This window comes from Falco naumanni, chromosome 4 (genome assembly GCF_017639655.2).
Source record: "Falco naumanni isolate bFalNau1 chromosome 4, bFalNau1.pat, whole genome shotgun sequence".
NCBI classification, from domain to species: Eukaryota; Metazoa; Chordata; class Aves; order Falconiformes; family Falconidae; genus Falco; species Falco naumanni.
In genome coordinates, this window is record NC_054057.1 from 1,542,495 (window position 1) to 1,555,870 (window position 13,376).

Genomic DNA, 13,376 nt, shown 5'->3' on the forward strand with positions numbered 1-13,376 from the left:
TACTCTCCAATTTGGTTCATGTGGTACCGTAAGCAGCAGTGAAACAACTTTTTGGGGAAAGAGTTGAAACCACATTTTCTACTTACCACATGTGCTACACATACCAGAAGTGGCAACCCCTAAAATTAAAGGGCCTGAACTACCGCCAGGACTCCCCCTCCCTCAGAGCTTAAGCTACCTGAATAGGTATATTATACAAGCTGTGTTCAACTTGCATTCACTTTTCTGGGATTTCACTTTCTTCAGACAAAATTATCATGTGGGAAAACAGAAGCTATTTCAGGAAACAGAAACAAGTCAGTCTCAAACTAACACTTCCAGAGTTAGAAACAAAGCTGTGACCTTGGAGGCATCAAGCCAACAGGCATAGCTGTAATTATTTAAACTAAGGGACACTTATGTATAAAGTCAGAAGTCTGAACATGGGTTCAAAGTTTAGAGCAGAATTCAGTTTGACTTTTTTCCTGATCATATTATTCCTCTACAATTACAAAGCTTCCGTATGTTTCACAGAAGGTTTGCCTTATGCTACAGTAGCACTTCAGAGCCCCACATAGGATTATTATTCTCTTCCACTAGGGGAGGAGGAAGAGAAATGCTGATTAGAAACAGAGATTTCTTGTGGGAAAGAGGAAGAGAAATGCCGATAAACTCACATTTCTTTAAAAAAATCTTATGCTAGCAAGGTTAAAATACAAGGTAAAGTTCCTGGAAAGTCTATACTACACAGAGACAGACACTCAGATCAAGCTCAAGTGTGTCTTTTCTGAGAGAGCAAAGCCATACCAGTAAGATAAAACCAGGGACCAACTGGAAAGAGAGTAAAGCACTGAAAAAAGCCCCAAGGTTCTGTTAATCTGTGGTTCTACATACCTACCTTTCAGCTTAGAGGTCTGGAGCCTGATTTCCAGTCATCTACTCATCTGTAGCTTTAAAAGCGTTATTTAAATAAATGAGTTTTTCTGCACCAAAATGTTTTAGCTGTCTAGGTTTCATCTGCTTCTTCCACTGCTGTGTGCACCAACTGGCAGAGTTTTGCCTCAGACAGATGCTTTCTAACAAACACTAAACTTTTCCCCTATTCCCTAAACAGTACTCTTAAAGCACTACAGCCTAATTAGCTGTGGAAACCCAGATTTCTTGATCTGTTGTGCAGAAACTCACAGCCCTTCTTCTAAGAGTTGAGATCCACCAGATCCTTAGAAGAGGATTCGTGCAGCCTGCCTCATTGCTGCCTTTGCCGCCTTTAGTTGGTCCAGGATGCAGACAGGCTGAGAATTTCAACTTTACTACTACCAGAAATGATGCTGATGACAGTAGTATCCATCCTTCATCTGACTGTTCAGTTTCCCCCACTGAGGACCGGTATCTTCCATGCTTGTTATTTCTCTTTTCCATCTACATTAGCATTCTGCTGTACCAATGAACCAATCTGATTCACCAGCTAGACAGGTGAATATCAGAACAAAAAGGTTCATTTACTAATCAGGGAAAAGAAAAAAAAAAGTCATCCTTTCAGACATAGTTTAACTTACCGTAATATTTCCTCAGAATATTGCTCTACTTTAAGTTTTATTAATGAGGTAGGACAATTGTTATGGGTTTTTTTGGCATAAGAGTAGTTTTTTTGGAAGCAAATTGAGAGGTTAAACAGTTGAAGGTTAACACTTCAAGACACAGTTGAATGCCAGCTGAAGGATTACTTTATTAATTCACTAATCTTCATTTACTGAGGCTCAAACACAAGTTAAAAGAAAAGTTATTTGCTCAGTCTGAAGCACAGATTGGCCCTTAATACCCAGCTACCACTTAAAATCTGGAAATGCTCAGTGATTCAGTCCCTCAGGACGATATGTATTTGGAAACTGTGAAAAATACCACATGACCCCCAGAGGAGCAAGTGATACATAAGAAACAAAGTCTTTTTAGAACTGTACTCCAGCAAGGCTGAAATACAAGATAAAGTTCCTGGAAAGACTATATTACACAGGGACAGATACTCAGGTCTGAGTGTCCAAACACTTAGAAATCTGTTGCAATTGGGGGGAGGGGGGAAGAGTCAGTAATAATGGAAAGGAGTCTCATTTCTGGTTAAGAGTTCTGGCACCTGGTTGCCTATAGCAGGCTGGGATTAGACCAAGACGCATATCTACAAACTGAAGCAGGCTAGAGCCGAGCATAGTTTTTACATCTATAATACTGGTCCTGTTATTTTGAACTAAGCCACGGCAGACTGTCTGAACAGCATCTTCTTAAGTCAATTCCAAGATGTATCTTGAGTCACTGGCAGTTCCTTCAACAGCCTTCTTCCTTTTCTACATATCTCACTACATACAAGTAGCCTACGTAGACAACCTTCTAATCATCAAGAAAAGGCTTCAGCTTCTGGTAACTTGAGTTCCAAAACAAGGAATATTTTCTTAAATACAGTATTATTTAATCAGTACTAAGTAACAGGAAACAAAGCAGCTATCTACTCAGCTTCACCTTCTCAGACTGACTGCCATAGATCTTATTTGTGAAAGGACACAAGAGAAAAAGGGAAAATACATTTCAATTAACTTCAAAAGCAGCCACAGAGCTGAGAATAAGTGCATTAATAGCAATACTCCAAATAAACTTATATGCCCGTTTCCCCCAAGCAGCATGCTCAAACATTCCCTTGGCCTGAGGGCACTAAGCTGAAAAAGAAACACACACATCCTCAAACAAAATGTGTACAGTCCAGTGCTTGGCCCTCAGTACAGGTACAGCTACCAAAGGTGCATGCTCCACACCACCCAACAGGAAAATCTATCCTGAACACTGTTGGCAGCTCACTGCAGACAGAAAACCATTCAGCATGCCTACCTGCTTTGACTGTCAGAAAACAAAAAGCAAGTGAAAAAGCATCCATCAGAGAAATCAAAAAACTGTTTGAAAAATAAGCACGTTAAGGGTAGCTTTTCTGAAAGATACATTCAGTTCTGTTCATGCTTTCCAGGCATACTATTACCACTCAAAAAAGAAATAAAATGTCATCTCTGTGACAGCAATCTCCTCCTCACCTCTCCCACTCTTCATACATTATTTCCCAAAGCATCTCATGATAGGTATATTTTCATCTGAGGCCAGGAGGAGAAAATATAACTTATCTTTTCTGAACGGACACGCTAGTATTCATGTGGGAAAGAGGACAAATTCTGCCCCACGGCTAAAAAAGCTGCATCAGGTGCAGAGCACGTTCAGTGAAGCACCAGCCAGGCTGTGGATAGAGTAAAGCCCAGATTCTCCTCTGCTCGGAGATGCAGGAAGAGAAGGGCTTGAGAATGGCTCATAATAAGACAGGTGCCGCACCTAGGGATCCCGGCCGCCCCGGCCGGCTGCTCCCGCCCCGCGGCCCTCGCCCCCCCGCCCGCGGCAGCGCCTGCCCCCGGGCACACAGCGCGCTGCCTCCCGCCCTGCCCCCGCTCCCCACGCAGCCCCGGCAGCCTGGCGCGTCCCCCGGCCTCCAGCGGCACCTCGGTGCCAGCGGTCCCGCCTGGGGCTGAGGAAGGAGGCGGCGGCCGCCACCGCCTCCTCACCTCCCCCGCCGCTGAGATTTACCTGGCCGGGGAGCCCGCGCCGCCCGGACCTGCCCCCACCAGCACCGCGCTTCCCGCAATAAGGGTGAAGGGCCACCGAGAGGAGCCCTCGCCCCTCGCCCTCCACCTGGCCAGGCAGCAGCCGCTACACCTCTCCAGCTCCCTCAGAGCCTGGCTCTGGAGGCCGCCATCTTAGCTCCGGCAGCAAGACCGCCCTCTCGACGCAGTCGCCGTCAAGCCCGGGGCGGTCACGGGACGCGGTCAGCTGATATACTGCCTCCCGCGGCCGCGCTGGCCCGGCCCGCCCCGCCGCCTCGCCTGGCTTCCTTCCTCCCGCCCCTTGCCCCCTGCCCTGCCGGGAACCGGGGCGGGGGGAGCGGGGGGTGGCTCCGTGCGCAGGCGCGAAGGCCCTGGGGTGCCGCCTCCCGTCACCGCGGGCCCCGGGGAGGGGGGGGGCTGGGAGCGGGGCCCGCAGGGGGCGGGCTCTAGCTCGAGCGTGGCGGGAGCGGGCGCGGGAGGAGAGAGGTCGGGGCGGTGCCTGGGGCTGTGGCGGTGGCGTGTCGCCTGAGGCGGGCTGGGGGGTTGCCCGTCGCCCTGGGTGGCTCAGCTCGTCGTCTTGCTCTCTGTTGTATTTTAACAAGAGTTTAGTCTGTCTAGACTAGGTCAACTAGTTTGGGGCTAGTTGGCGGTTTCCTGAGCGCCCGGCTCCTGGAGACTTGTGATTGTGTAGCGCTGGGAGAATGGACATCTCCAGCACCGCCAGGTTTCCGAGCCTTCGGCATCCTGCTACTGCATTTTTGAGGCCTGGTACTGGTTTCAGGCTCATCACAGAAGTATGTCTCTAATGAGAGAAGTGCTTTAATTGCATACAAAATGTTGCTAACCTGCCATCTCCTGTTAGAGAATGTACATCATCAGGACATGAAAGGCACATTGAACAGTCAAAAAGCAAAGTACGCTTTTAAGTTATGTGTATTATTTGTGTGGTTGTAAAAATGTTAAATCCCTTATTAATGTTGCTGAAGCACTGATTTAGGTGGTTGCCTAACCACCATCGGAAGTTGTTACAGGACTTTTCAAGCTCTCTGTTGACTTCCCATATTCTGTACCGAACATAAGATTTCCCAGAGATGTTATAAACTACAGCAGCATTGTAACAGCTTGCCACCATCTCATTAAAATGCCTAGATTGACATAAATATTTTGAAATGTGACTCGGAAGAACACACGAGCTTACCATGCCTTTCCTGTAAAGTAGTGCTTTTAAAGTCTGCAGATGAGAGAAATGAGGAACAGATCGTAACTGCAGCTAATTATTTTGGAGAAAAAACAAGATTAAAATCACAGGCCGTGTGTTGCTATTTTTTAATATCATATAAACTACCCTTCATCTCTTACATTTTACATAAGATATTTAAATACTAATAAGTCATTCTTTTGATAACTCTAGTCCTCTGAATCTGGGTCACCATTGTAAAATAGTGCTAATGGGAAAATAACATTACTTATGGGAAGCTGATAAATTACTTTTGGTCACAGAACTGAGGGGGAAAAAAGATTTCATGTTTTATTAACATACTAGGAATTGCAGAAATGCAATTTCAGAAGGAGGTGATATGATTCGGAAGAGTTTCTTTGGCTGAGTGCATGGAAGAGGTTTTGGGGGGGGGGGTTGGAGAAATTTTTTTCTGTTCTTGTTGATGAGCTGGCTTGGAGAATTCTTTTATTCAGAGGGGTTGTATTTTGTATTAATACTTTTTTTGTGTTGCTAATATAGGTGGGTAAAACAACAAGCAAAGCAACAGCTTGTTAGATGTTTATTACTTGAGAACGAAGAATGATATTTGCATAATGAAATTGATGTAACTAGGAATCAATGTTTTCATAGCCAGATTTTAATCAGACAACATAGATTATATTTCAGCATATTTATTTTGGTCAAGCTAGTATTTCAGTAATAAACTATGTGTTTGCCTGTTTGTTTTACTTTATAAACTACCACTATTTTTGGATATGATTTTGTGTAAGTAGCGATATTAACTTTGGTTTATAATGCAGAAAAATGATAAAAGGAAGGGAAGATACAGATCAAGAGTGATAAAATATGAGAGGAAGTAAAAGAATACTTTTGAAATTATTATTCAGAGAAAAAGCAAACAAGAAAGGTGTGTTTAGCAGTTGGGACAACAAATTGTGGAAATTATATTGTCAACATGGCAAAATGACTTTCAGAAATTAAAATAGATCAGGATTTCATAATTGTTTAATTGTAAAGCATGTGTGAAATTATGATTGTGTGCAGACAACATCATTTTAGTTTTCTTGGTCATTTTTTCTCATGAGGTGGTACTACATATTTTTAGAGAAAGGGCGTTTTCTGTTTACCTAAAGTTGTGTTGAAAGCCTGGAATACAAAATAAAGTATTTTTAACATAATCTTTTAATTTTAAAGTTTAAAATTTTACTTTAAAAAGCTATTAAAAAGAAAGCGGACAAAATGCCTACTCCATTAACGTCAATGTCAGTTTTATTATTAGCTGTGACATGGGTACTGTTTCACCCTTAGTTTTCCCAGTCACACATTCAGGAACCATATTAGAGCCATTCTCATTATTAAAATAAGAATAAAAAAGCACGGGTTTGATGCCTTCCTGAAAGATAAAATGCTAAATTGCTTCAGTCCACTTTGGAGAAGTGAACCCATTTTCGTTATTTCTAGATCTTTCATGTGAAGAAGTACTGCAAATGTCAATCTGACCTTGTCAGTTTAAATACTGTCTTTTGCAAAAGATTGCAGGCTACCACCAGTCTAGAGAGCAAGGTCTCTCCTTACCATCCAATTATTGAAATCTGGAAGGAATGAAGAGTTCCAGTCCACTACTAAATAATTAACACTCCCCTGGCTATTTCTGTGATCAGCACCTAATCTGAAAGACTGTGGTTTAGGATGGCTGAATTCTTCAAGCACACCACAGAAAAAATACACTAGAGGGCCTATACAAGGATTCGCTGCAGCAGCAGTAAATATGATGATTTTAAATACAACCTACAGTAGCAGAGCTCCTATTATTTTTAAAAAGGATATGTTGTGGTTTATAAAGAACAAGTTTCTACCCAACTTGCACACAGTGAGCAAAGGACACGTTAACTCCTTTTCCCAGTACTGCCTCTAATGACGGGGCAGAATTTTGTGTCAGCTTTCTGGAGAAAGGAGAGACTCCTTCACTCTTCCTTTTCTACCAAGAAAATAGGTTTCTAATAGAATTGCGAATAGTTATGTCACTTTCTTACTCGATATATTTACAGTATAGGAAGGTGCAGGACTATCCACTCAGACCAACTACTGATTTTCTGCCATAAGGTGATGGGGAGCTATCCAGTCTTAAAGTTTGTGTGTAAATGGTACACTACAGCTTAGTATAAATGTAGGATAATCAAGAGATATTAAGATAATCTGCTTAATAATTGTATTTTTTAGGTCACCAGATAACAATAATACTTTGATGCCTAATTATAGGACTTGACTGATAGAGGATACCAGAAAGATTTTCAAAGGAGCAAGAGGGAGGTAAGTGTACAAGTCCTACCTGAAACCAATAAAGTAAGATGCCTTTCAAAACCTCTTTCCTGAATCTTCTTACTTTTACTCCTAATTTGTTGCTGATGCCAAAACACAGGTTACACAGATGGCCGCCTGCGAATCAGACCCAGATTACTGCATCTGTCTTTGTTCTACTCTTTCTCATCCCAAAGGTGCATTAAGACCATGCTGAGTATTTGCCAGCAGTTCAAAGCTTAAATCAAGTTTTTTATGTAATTTGACGTATTTTGTCTAAAAATAAATGCAGATAATATTGATAATTTAATTTATAATCTCTGTGAGATTAATTAAAAGGTAATTTCTGGGTGCTCACTATTAATAATTCCATATTTCCTGATAGACCCATTAAATTATATTTGTTTGTTGTCACAGCTAATAGCTTGATAATAACTGCAGCCTAAGCTAATTGGCTTCACAATACTGTTACTGAGTTTTGTTGAATTATTAATAAGGAGCATCTTTAATACAGTGATTCACACTAAACTGTATTCATATTCATACTATTCCTTTTGGCTAGAACAAGCCCTTCTCTTCTGTTTGGATATTCTTTTCATTTTGGCATCTACATACATGCAGTAAATACTGCTGATTAACTTTTGATCTCTTCATCTACCTATAGTCCTGTATAACTCAGTATTTTTGGTGTGTCTTTTGAAGATAATCTATGTATTATCTTTTAACTCTTTTACCTTCCAATAGATAGGTTTCAATATTAGTTGCAATCCAGTCTTAGTAGTGTATGTGGGTACATCTGGCATAAGTGCAGTGAATGTAATAATTTACTTCATATCTCAGATGTCATTCATTGTACAATGAGTTTTTTCATGAGCCTTAATAGCAATGGACAATGGCACAACAATTATTAACATAATTACATTGTTTAAAAATGTGTGTTTATATTTTTTTCAAAGGAAAAAGTAAAGGAGAAATATGTTGTTTATTGCATGTAAAAGAAAATAGAAACCATTTCATAAAGTCTGTAAATACCTTCTCTTTTGACTGCATTTAGCTAGGTTGTGTACATCTGAAAAAACTGTGTTCACCCATGTTCAGTGGAAATTTTGATAAAATACAACAGTGAATATTTCCAAATGCTTAATTCATCCTGAGGACACTTCATCTTAGTATTGCAAGCCTGCTTGAGGTAAACTGCTCTTTGAAATATCTGGCTATTGGGGACAATTTTGTGATAGAAGGTACAGAAGATATCCCAGTTTTTGTCTTCCCACTGATGACACACTGCCCTTGCAGTGGAATGTCCTAAAACACAGAGAGGCGTTGAAGAGGGAGTAGGCTGTAATAAAGGCAAGGGGCTCAGGGAAAAAAGAAGGAGCATAGGAGAGGAACTGGAGATCAGGTGCTAGCTGGGGCCAATGTGGTAGGAGTGAGTTTTGCATATGGGAATCACAAGGTGGATAAAGATCTTGGAACAGCTGAGTGGGGAGGAGTGACCAGTTAGCTTCAACAGGCTAGACCTGAGAACTGGAAAGATAGGAAGAACTGTGAGGCTATGATTTTGGAAAATTTGAAAAAAATAGACTATGAACAGAAGAAGCACTTACGTAGGGAGAAGAGGACTTTTTCCTCAAGAAGACTAGTACTAAGAACTCACAGAAGAGGGAAAGTAAAAGGAGTAAGGAGAGAAACACCTAGGTCTGCCATAGGGAAACACTGTTAATGATACAAGTAGCTGAGAGGAAAGGCTGGGAAGGGCTGGGAAAGGAGACAGGGACTGATCTAAGGAATACTGTGAGGAATACAAACTTAGTCAACATAGGATGCTAGAAAGATTCAAATGTAGAGGCAAAGAGAGGGAGAGAGGGCTTAGCAGAGTAACAGGCTGAAAAAGACAGGGCAAAAAAAGCAGTACCCACAACAGTCTGCTAAAATAGAACCAATGGTTTCTCCAGCATGACTCCAGCTGAAAAAATTAATGCCCAAATGTGTATTTAACATGCTCTAGTGGATGTCAATTTAATTCTGTTGCTAGTTACTGTTAGTCCTCTCGTCAGAGATCTGTGTTGCAGATCTGGATATAGTATATGATATAATCCCACATCATAGTTATGTGGATTTTTTAGATAAACCTAGAATATTATACATCTACACACATAAACAGCTATGCAATATTGACATTGTAAAACCAGAAGACTTTAAGAGTTAAAAACAACCAGAAGATTAGGATTATCTTTGCAAGTAGTTGTATACTTATGTACCATTTTTTTTCCATGGGAACTTTGCCTTATTCACTCCACAAGATCGAAGGACTCATTCAATCAACATGTATGCAATACTGTATTCTATCCACATTGCTCAATTTGATGGCCCAAGATTTATTTAATGTAAGCTATACCAATTCTATTATTCAAGCTCTAAATTTATTAATTTCCATATTGACATTTCTGTGACATTCTTCAGTACACTGAGTGCTCCACAAATATTAATTAATTTTCACAACATCCTTCTGCTTCTAATATTTGACTAGTTGAAAGTGCATTAATGCTTCTTTCTCTGTATATTCTTGTGTATAATTTCCAGCTATCCTACACAAGCTCTAAAAACCATGTGTTTCTTAGCAAAACTACACTCTTTCTGTAAAAATATAGAATTGCTGTTTGATTCTCTCCATGTCTCTTTTTATGGGCGGTAGAACCAAAACAGATGATACTGTACATTGCAGGCTTATTCAATGTATTTGACCTATATAACACCATGTCATGTCATGTTTTAGATACCTTGCACATTTGAGAACATAAACATAGGATACTTTGGGTTGGAAGGGACCTTTAAAGGTCATCTAGTCCAATGCCCCTGTGATAAGCAGGGACATTTTCAACTAGATCAGATTGCTGCTCAGAGCCCCATCCAACCTGACCTTGAATGTTTCCAGGGATGGGGCATCTATCACCTCTCTGGGCAGCTTGTTCCCGTGTTTTGCCACCCTCACTGTATAAAATTTCTTCCTCATATCTGGTCTAAATCTACCCTTTCTCAGTTTAAAAACATTATGCCTTGTCATATCACAACAGGCCCTGCTAAAAAGTTTTGTTCCCAACTTTCTTATAAGCTCCCTTTAAGTACTGAAAGCCACAATAAGGTCTCCCCAGAGCCTTCTCTTCTCCAACCCCAACTCTCAGTCTTTTTTCATAGGAGAGCTGTTCCATCCATCTGACCATCTTTGTGGCTCTCCTCTGGACCCAGACCAACAGGTTCACTCCTGCCTTGTGAAGTTCAAACACTTAAGACTTTCAATTGCCAATTTGTTTGTCAATTTTTTTAAGCTTGATTCTTGTGGAAAGGGCTAAGTTAAATACTAGCTCAGGAATGGGAATGCTACTAATATGAGAAGCTGGAGGTTGACAGAGTGTCTGAGATTTGTGTTCAGCAATTAAGGTAACAAAAAGGAAAAAATGCTTCCAAAAAAGTAGCTTGAACACTGTTCAGAGGTTTTCAGGAGTAGAGTGAATTAGTGGGACAGTAGGAAAATTCAGTCAGAGGGACTTTTTTTGTAGAACTACTCAGGAAATCACGGTGGGGTTTTTTGAATGTATCTATAGCTGCAGTGCCTTCCAGGAATTTAAATTTGATCATCCAAACCAAGAGGACCTCTGAAAAGGAAGCAACAGGCTCTCTGCCTAGGCACTAATCCATGAGAATAAGAGGAAGTCAATTATATATACTTGATTCCCCACTTCAGCTTTTGCAGCATATAGAGGAAACATAAGTACTAATCCTCTGATTCCCTACACTGGGGTCAAATCCCAACGTAGAAATAAGAGTGAGATTGTAGTAATTGTGAACAAAGCAACAGACAAGAATTACTAACCTTGCCCACAATGCCTCAGAGTATCAGAACATTCTTACTATTTTCAAAGAGTAAGAATGTTCTTGAGTATATCCAGCCTTTCCTTCATGAAAAATTGTTCATGAAGCACAGAGAACAGAGGAGATTATGATGACATAGCTTGCAGGCCAAGCCATTGAAATTATAGCCTCATGAGAAAGAATGGGAATCAGAAGGTTTCTTTCATTTTACCTTTTTTTTTTTTTTAAAAGAAACCCTCCCTTAGTCCAGCGGTGTGCTCTTTACCATTTAGAATGACTGGTAGCTGAGAAAAGCAGACTAATTGTGTATAAATGATACAGATGCAAGGTGGTTTTGCAAAAACAAGAGAACATTTTTTTGCCTAATAACATTCCCCAACTCTAATCCATCTATGAACAGATCACTACCAACAACAGCAGCAGCAACGAAAAGACTTCTAGCTAAAAAGTCTAAGTTGCATGGTATGCGAAAGTTGTATTGTTTTTATAACAATATAATCTCAAGCATTATCTGTGTAACTGATAGAGACCTCCACCTCACAATAGCTTAATCCCCTATATGCAGGATCCACAAGCAGAATGGATTTTTATGGTGGATTTTACCAAAATGTATTTTAGTTTCATGACATTTCAATTAAACAATGGAGTGCAGTTATCTCTTTACTGGCAGACAGGCAGTCCACGTTAGCTCAGATCTGCTTTGCTGAGCTGTGTTCGGCTTCTCAAAGCATTTGACTGTTTTGAGATTTCACCAGACACCCCTGGCTCCAGCACCACGACACAGAAAGTGGGATGCACAACACTTGCTGCTTTCCGCATTTTGGCTGCTGCTGCTGCTTAAAATCTACTGCTCTCTACAGAAACTGTTTACAAGTATTTCAAAGGTTAGCATAGCTCTGTGTATGTATGGTTTGTAGCGTACACATCTTACCAGGCCACTCTCTCCCCCCATCCCTTTTTTACAATGGAAAAGTGAAAATTAGTGGCTTTGTTTTCACCTTGTTTGCTCAGAATGCCTAAAAGTCATCAGCAATGGTATTTCAGACTGTATTACCACATATAGTTTTACATACTGCTGTAACTTCCTGCCACAGAGGATGGCACACGGGGCCACTCTGTCCCTGCACGGCAGAGCTGGCATGTCACACACTGATAGTGCAAGGCACTAAATCTGACTTAATTGCCATTTAAACCTGGAACTCCTGACGGAGCCAGAAAATCCTTGATGCTGGGAGATGTTTCAAATCGGCGGTGCCTCTTCCTCGATGCAGACAGATCTCGGATCTGAAAGGTCATGCACAATTACGCTGGAGCCCTTGACTCTGAATCTCCAGAAAATGACCAATGTGCGTAGGCTCTCCTCCTCCCTCTGAGGGCTTTCAGGACTTGGTATCAGTGAAATACAAGGTTTGTCTTTCAGAAGTACTGGCTAAAACGAGAGCCGGGACTTAACATGAGAAAAAAAAGGTACAACATTCATTCTTAGAAATTAAGCATCCCTCACTGTCCAGGCCATCTAAAGATTTCCAGACTGTATTTAGATTTGGTCCATGGTTTGGGACCTCTCTAAGTAGGACAAAATCTTTCTCTTTGTGGCAGCGGAGCATGTAGAGACTGGCAAGGGGAATCGGTTTGTATTGTGATTCTACTGTACATTACAATCTTACATCATGCTTGTGTCATTTGGGCATAATGCTGTATCACTCTTGTAAATAAAAATTCCAATGTAATATCAAATATCTACAGGTAAGTAAATCTGGTATTAAAACATGAAACCCTTCTGCCATCTCAGACCTGTTGGATAGACCAGAGCCTGTAGGTCAGGACATAGAGCCACCACATCTCCTTGGTACTACAGGGCCAACAAGCTCCAGCTGGCCCACAAGTCACTGACCTCCTTGTCCCTGTAGCACCAAGGAAACCTGGAACAAGCAGGATCGAGGCAAGCAGAGGTGAGTGACTGCTGTCCTTTGGGTAGCACACTAAGGCGGCTCTTTGAACCATGGACCAGATCATTCAGCTTTGCAGGAAAAGGCAGAAGGTTAAGAAATGGGACATCTGGGATGTTGTTTTAGGCACATGAGCCATTGCTGGTGCTCATGCAAATGATGACACACAGTGGAGCCCATGGAGCAAAACAACAGGGTAGAACCCATGGAGGTGGACTCACTGGTATTCCCCATAGGCATGTGTTCTCACCCTTGTGCACAGGCAAGAGGTCTGGTCATTCATACGTAGGTCAGTGTGCAACACCAGTGATCACTAGTGCTCATCTGAACGAGGGTGGGGAATATCACCAGGCAACATAGCCTCTCCTTGGAAGAAGTCTTAGAGGAGATGGGCACAGGTGATGTGCTTATGAAGCTCATGTTGTGGGCTATTTACAG

General features: G+C 41.4%; 1 protein-coding gene and 1 long non-coding RNA gene across 4 annotated transcripts in view; one reads left to right on the forward strand and one right to left on the reverse strand.

Annotated features, from left to right (window-relative positions):
* Window positions 1–3,835, reverse strand: part of DNAJC13 (DnaJ heat shock protein family (Hsp40) member C13) — a 55,522-nt gene extending 51,687 nt beyond the window's left edge. For all 3 annotated transcript variants that reach the window (XR_005827391.1, XM_040590316.1, XM_040590315.1), the window contains exon 1: window positions 3,586–3,835. The gene's annotated coding sequence lies outside the window, so the exon portion shown is untranslated. The remainder of the gene's footprint in view (window positions 1–3,585) is intronic.
* A 293-nt stretch (window positions 3,836–4,128) lies between these two features.
* The window catches only part of LOC121087829, a 46,725-nt gene continuing 37,477 nt past the window's right edge, over window positions 4,129–13,376 (forward strand). Inside the window, exons 1-2 of the long non-coding RNA XR_005827755.1 lie at window positions 4,129–4,396; window positions 7,042–7,131. This is a non-coding gene — a long non-coding RNA (uncharacterized LOC121087829). The remainder of the gene's footprint in view (window positions 4,397–7,041; window positions 7,132–13,376) is intronic.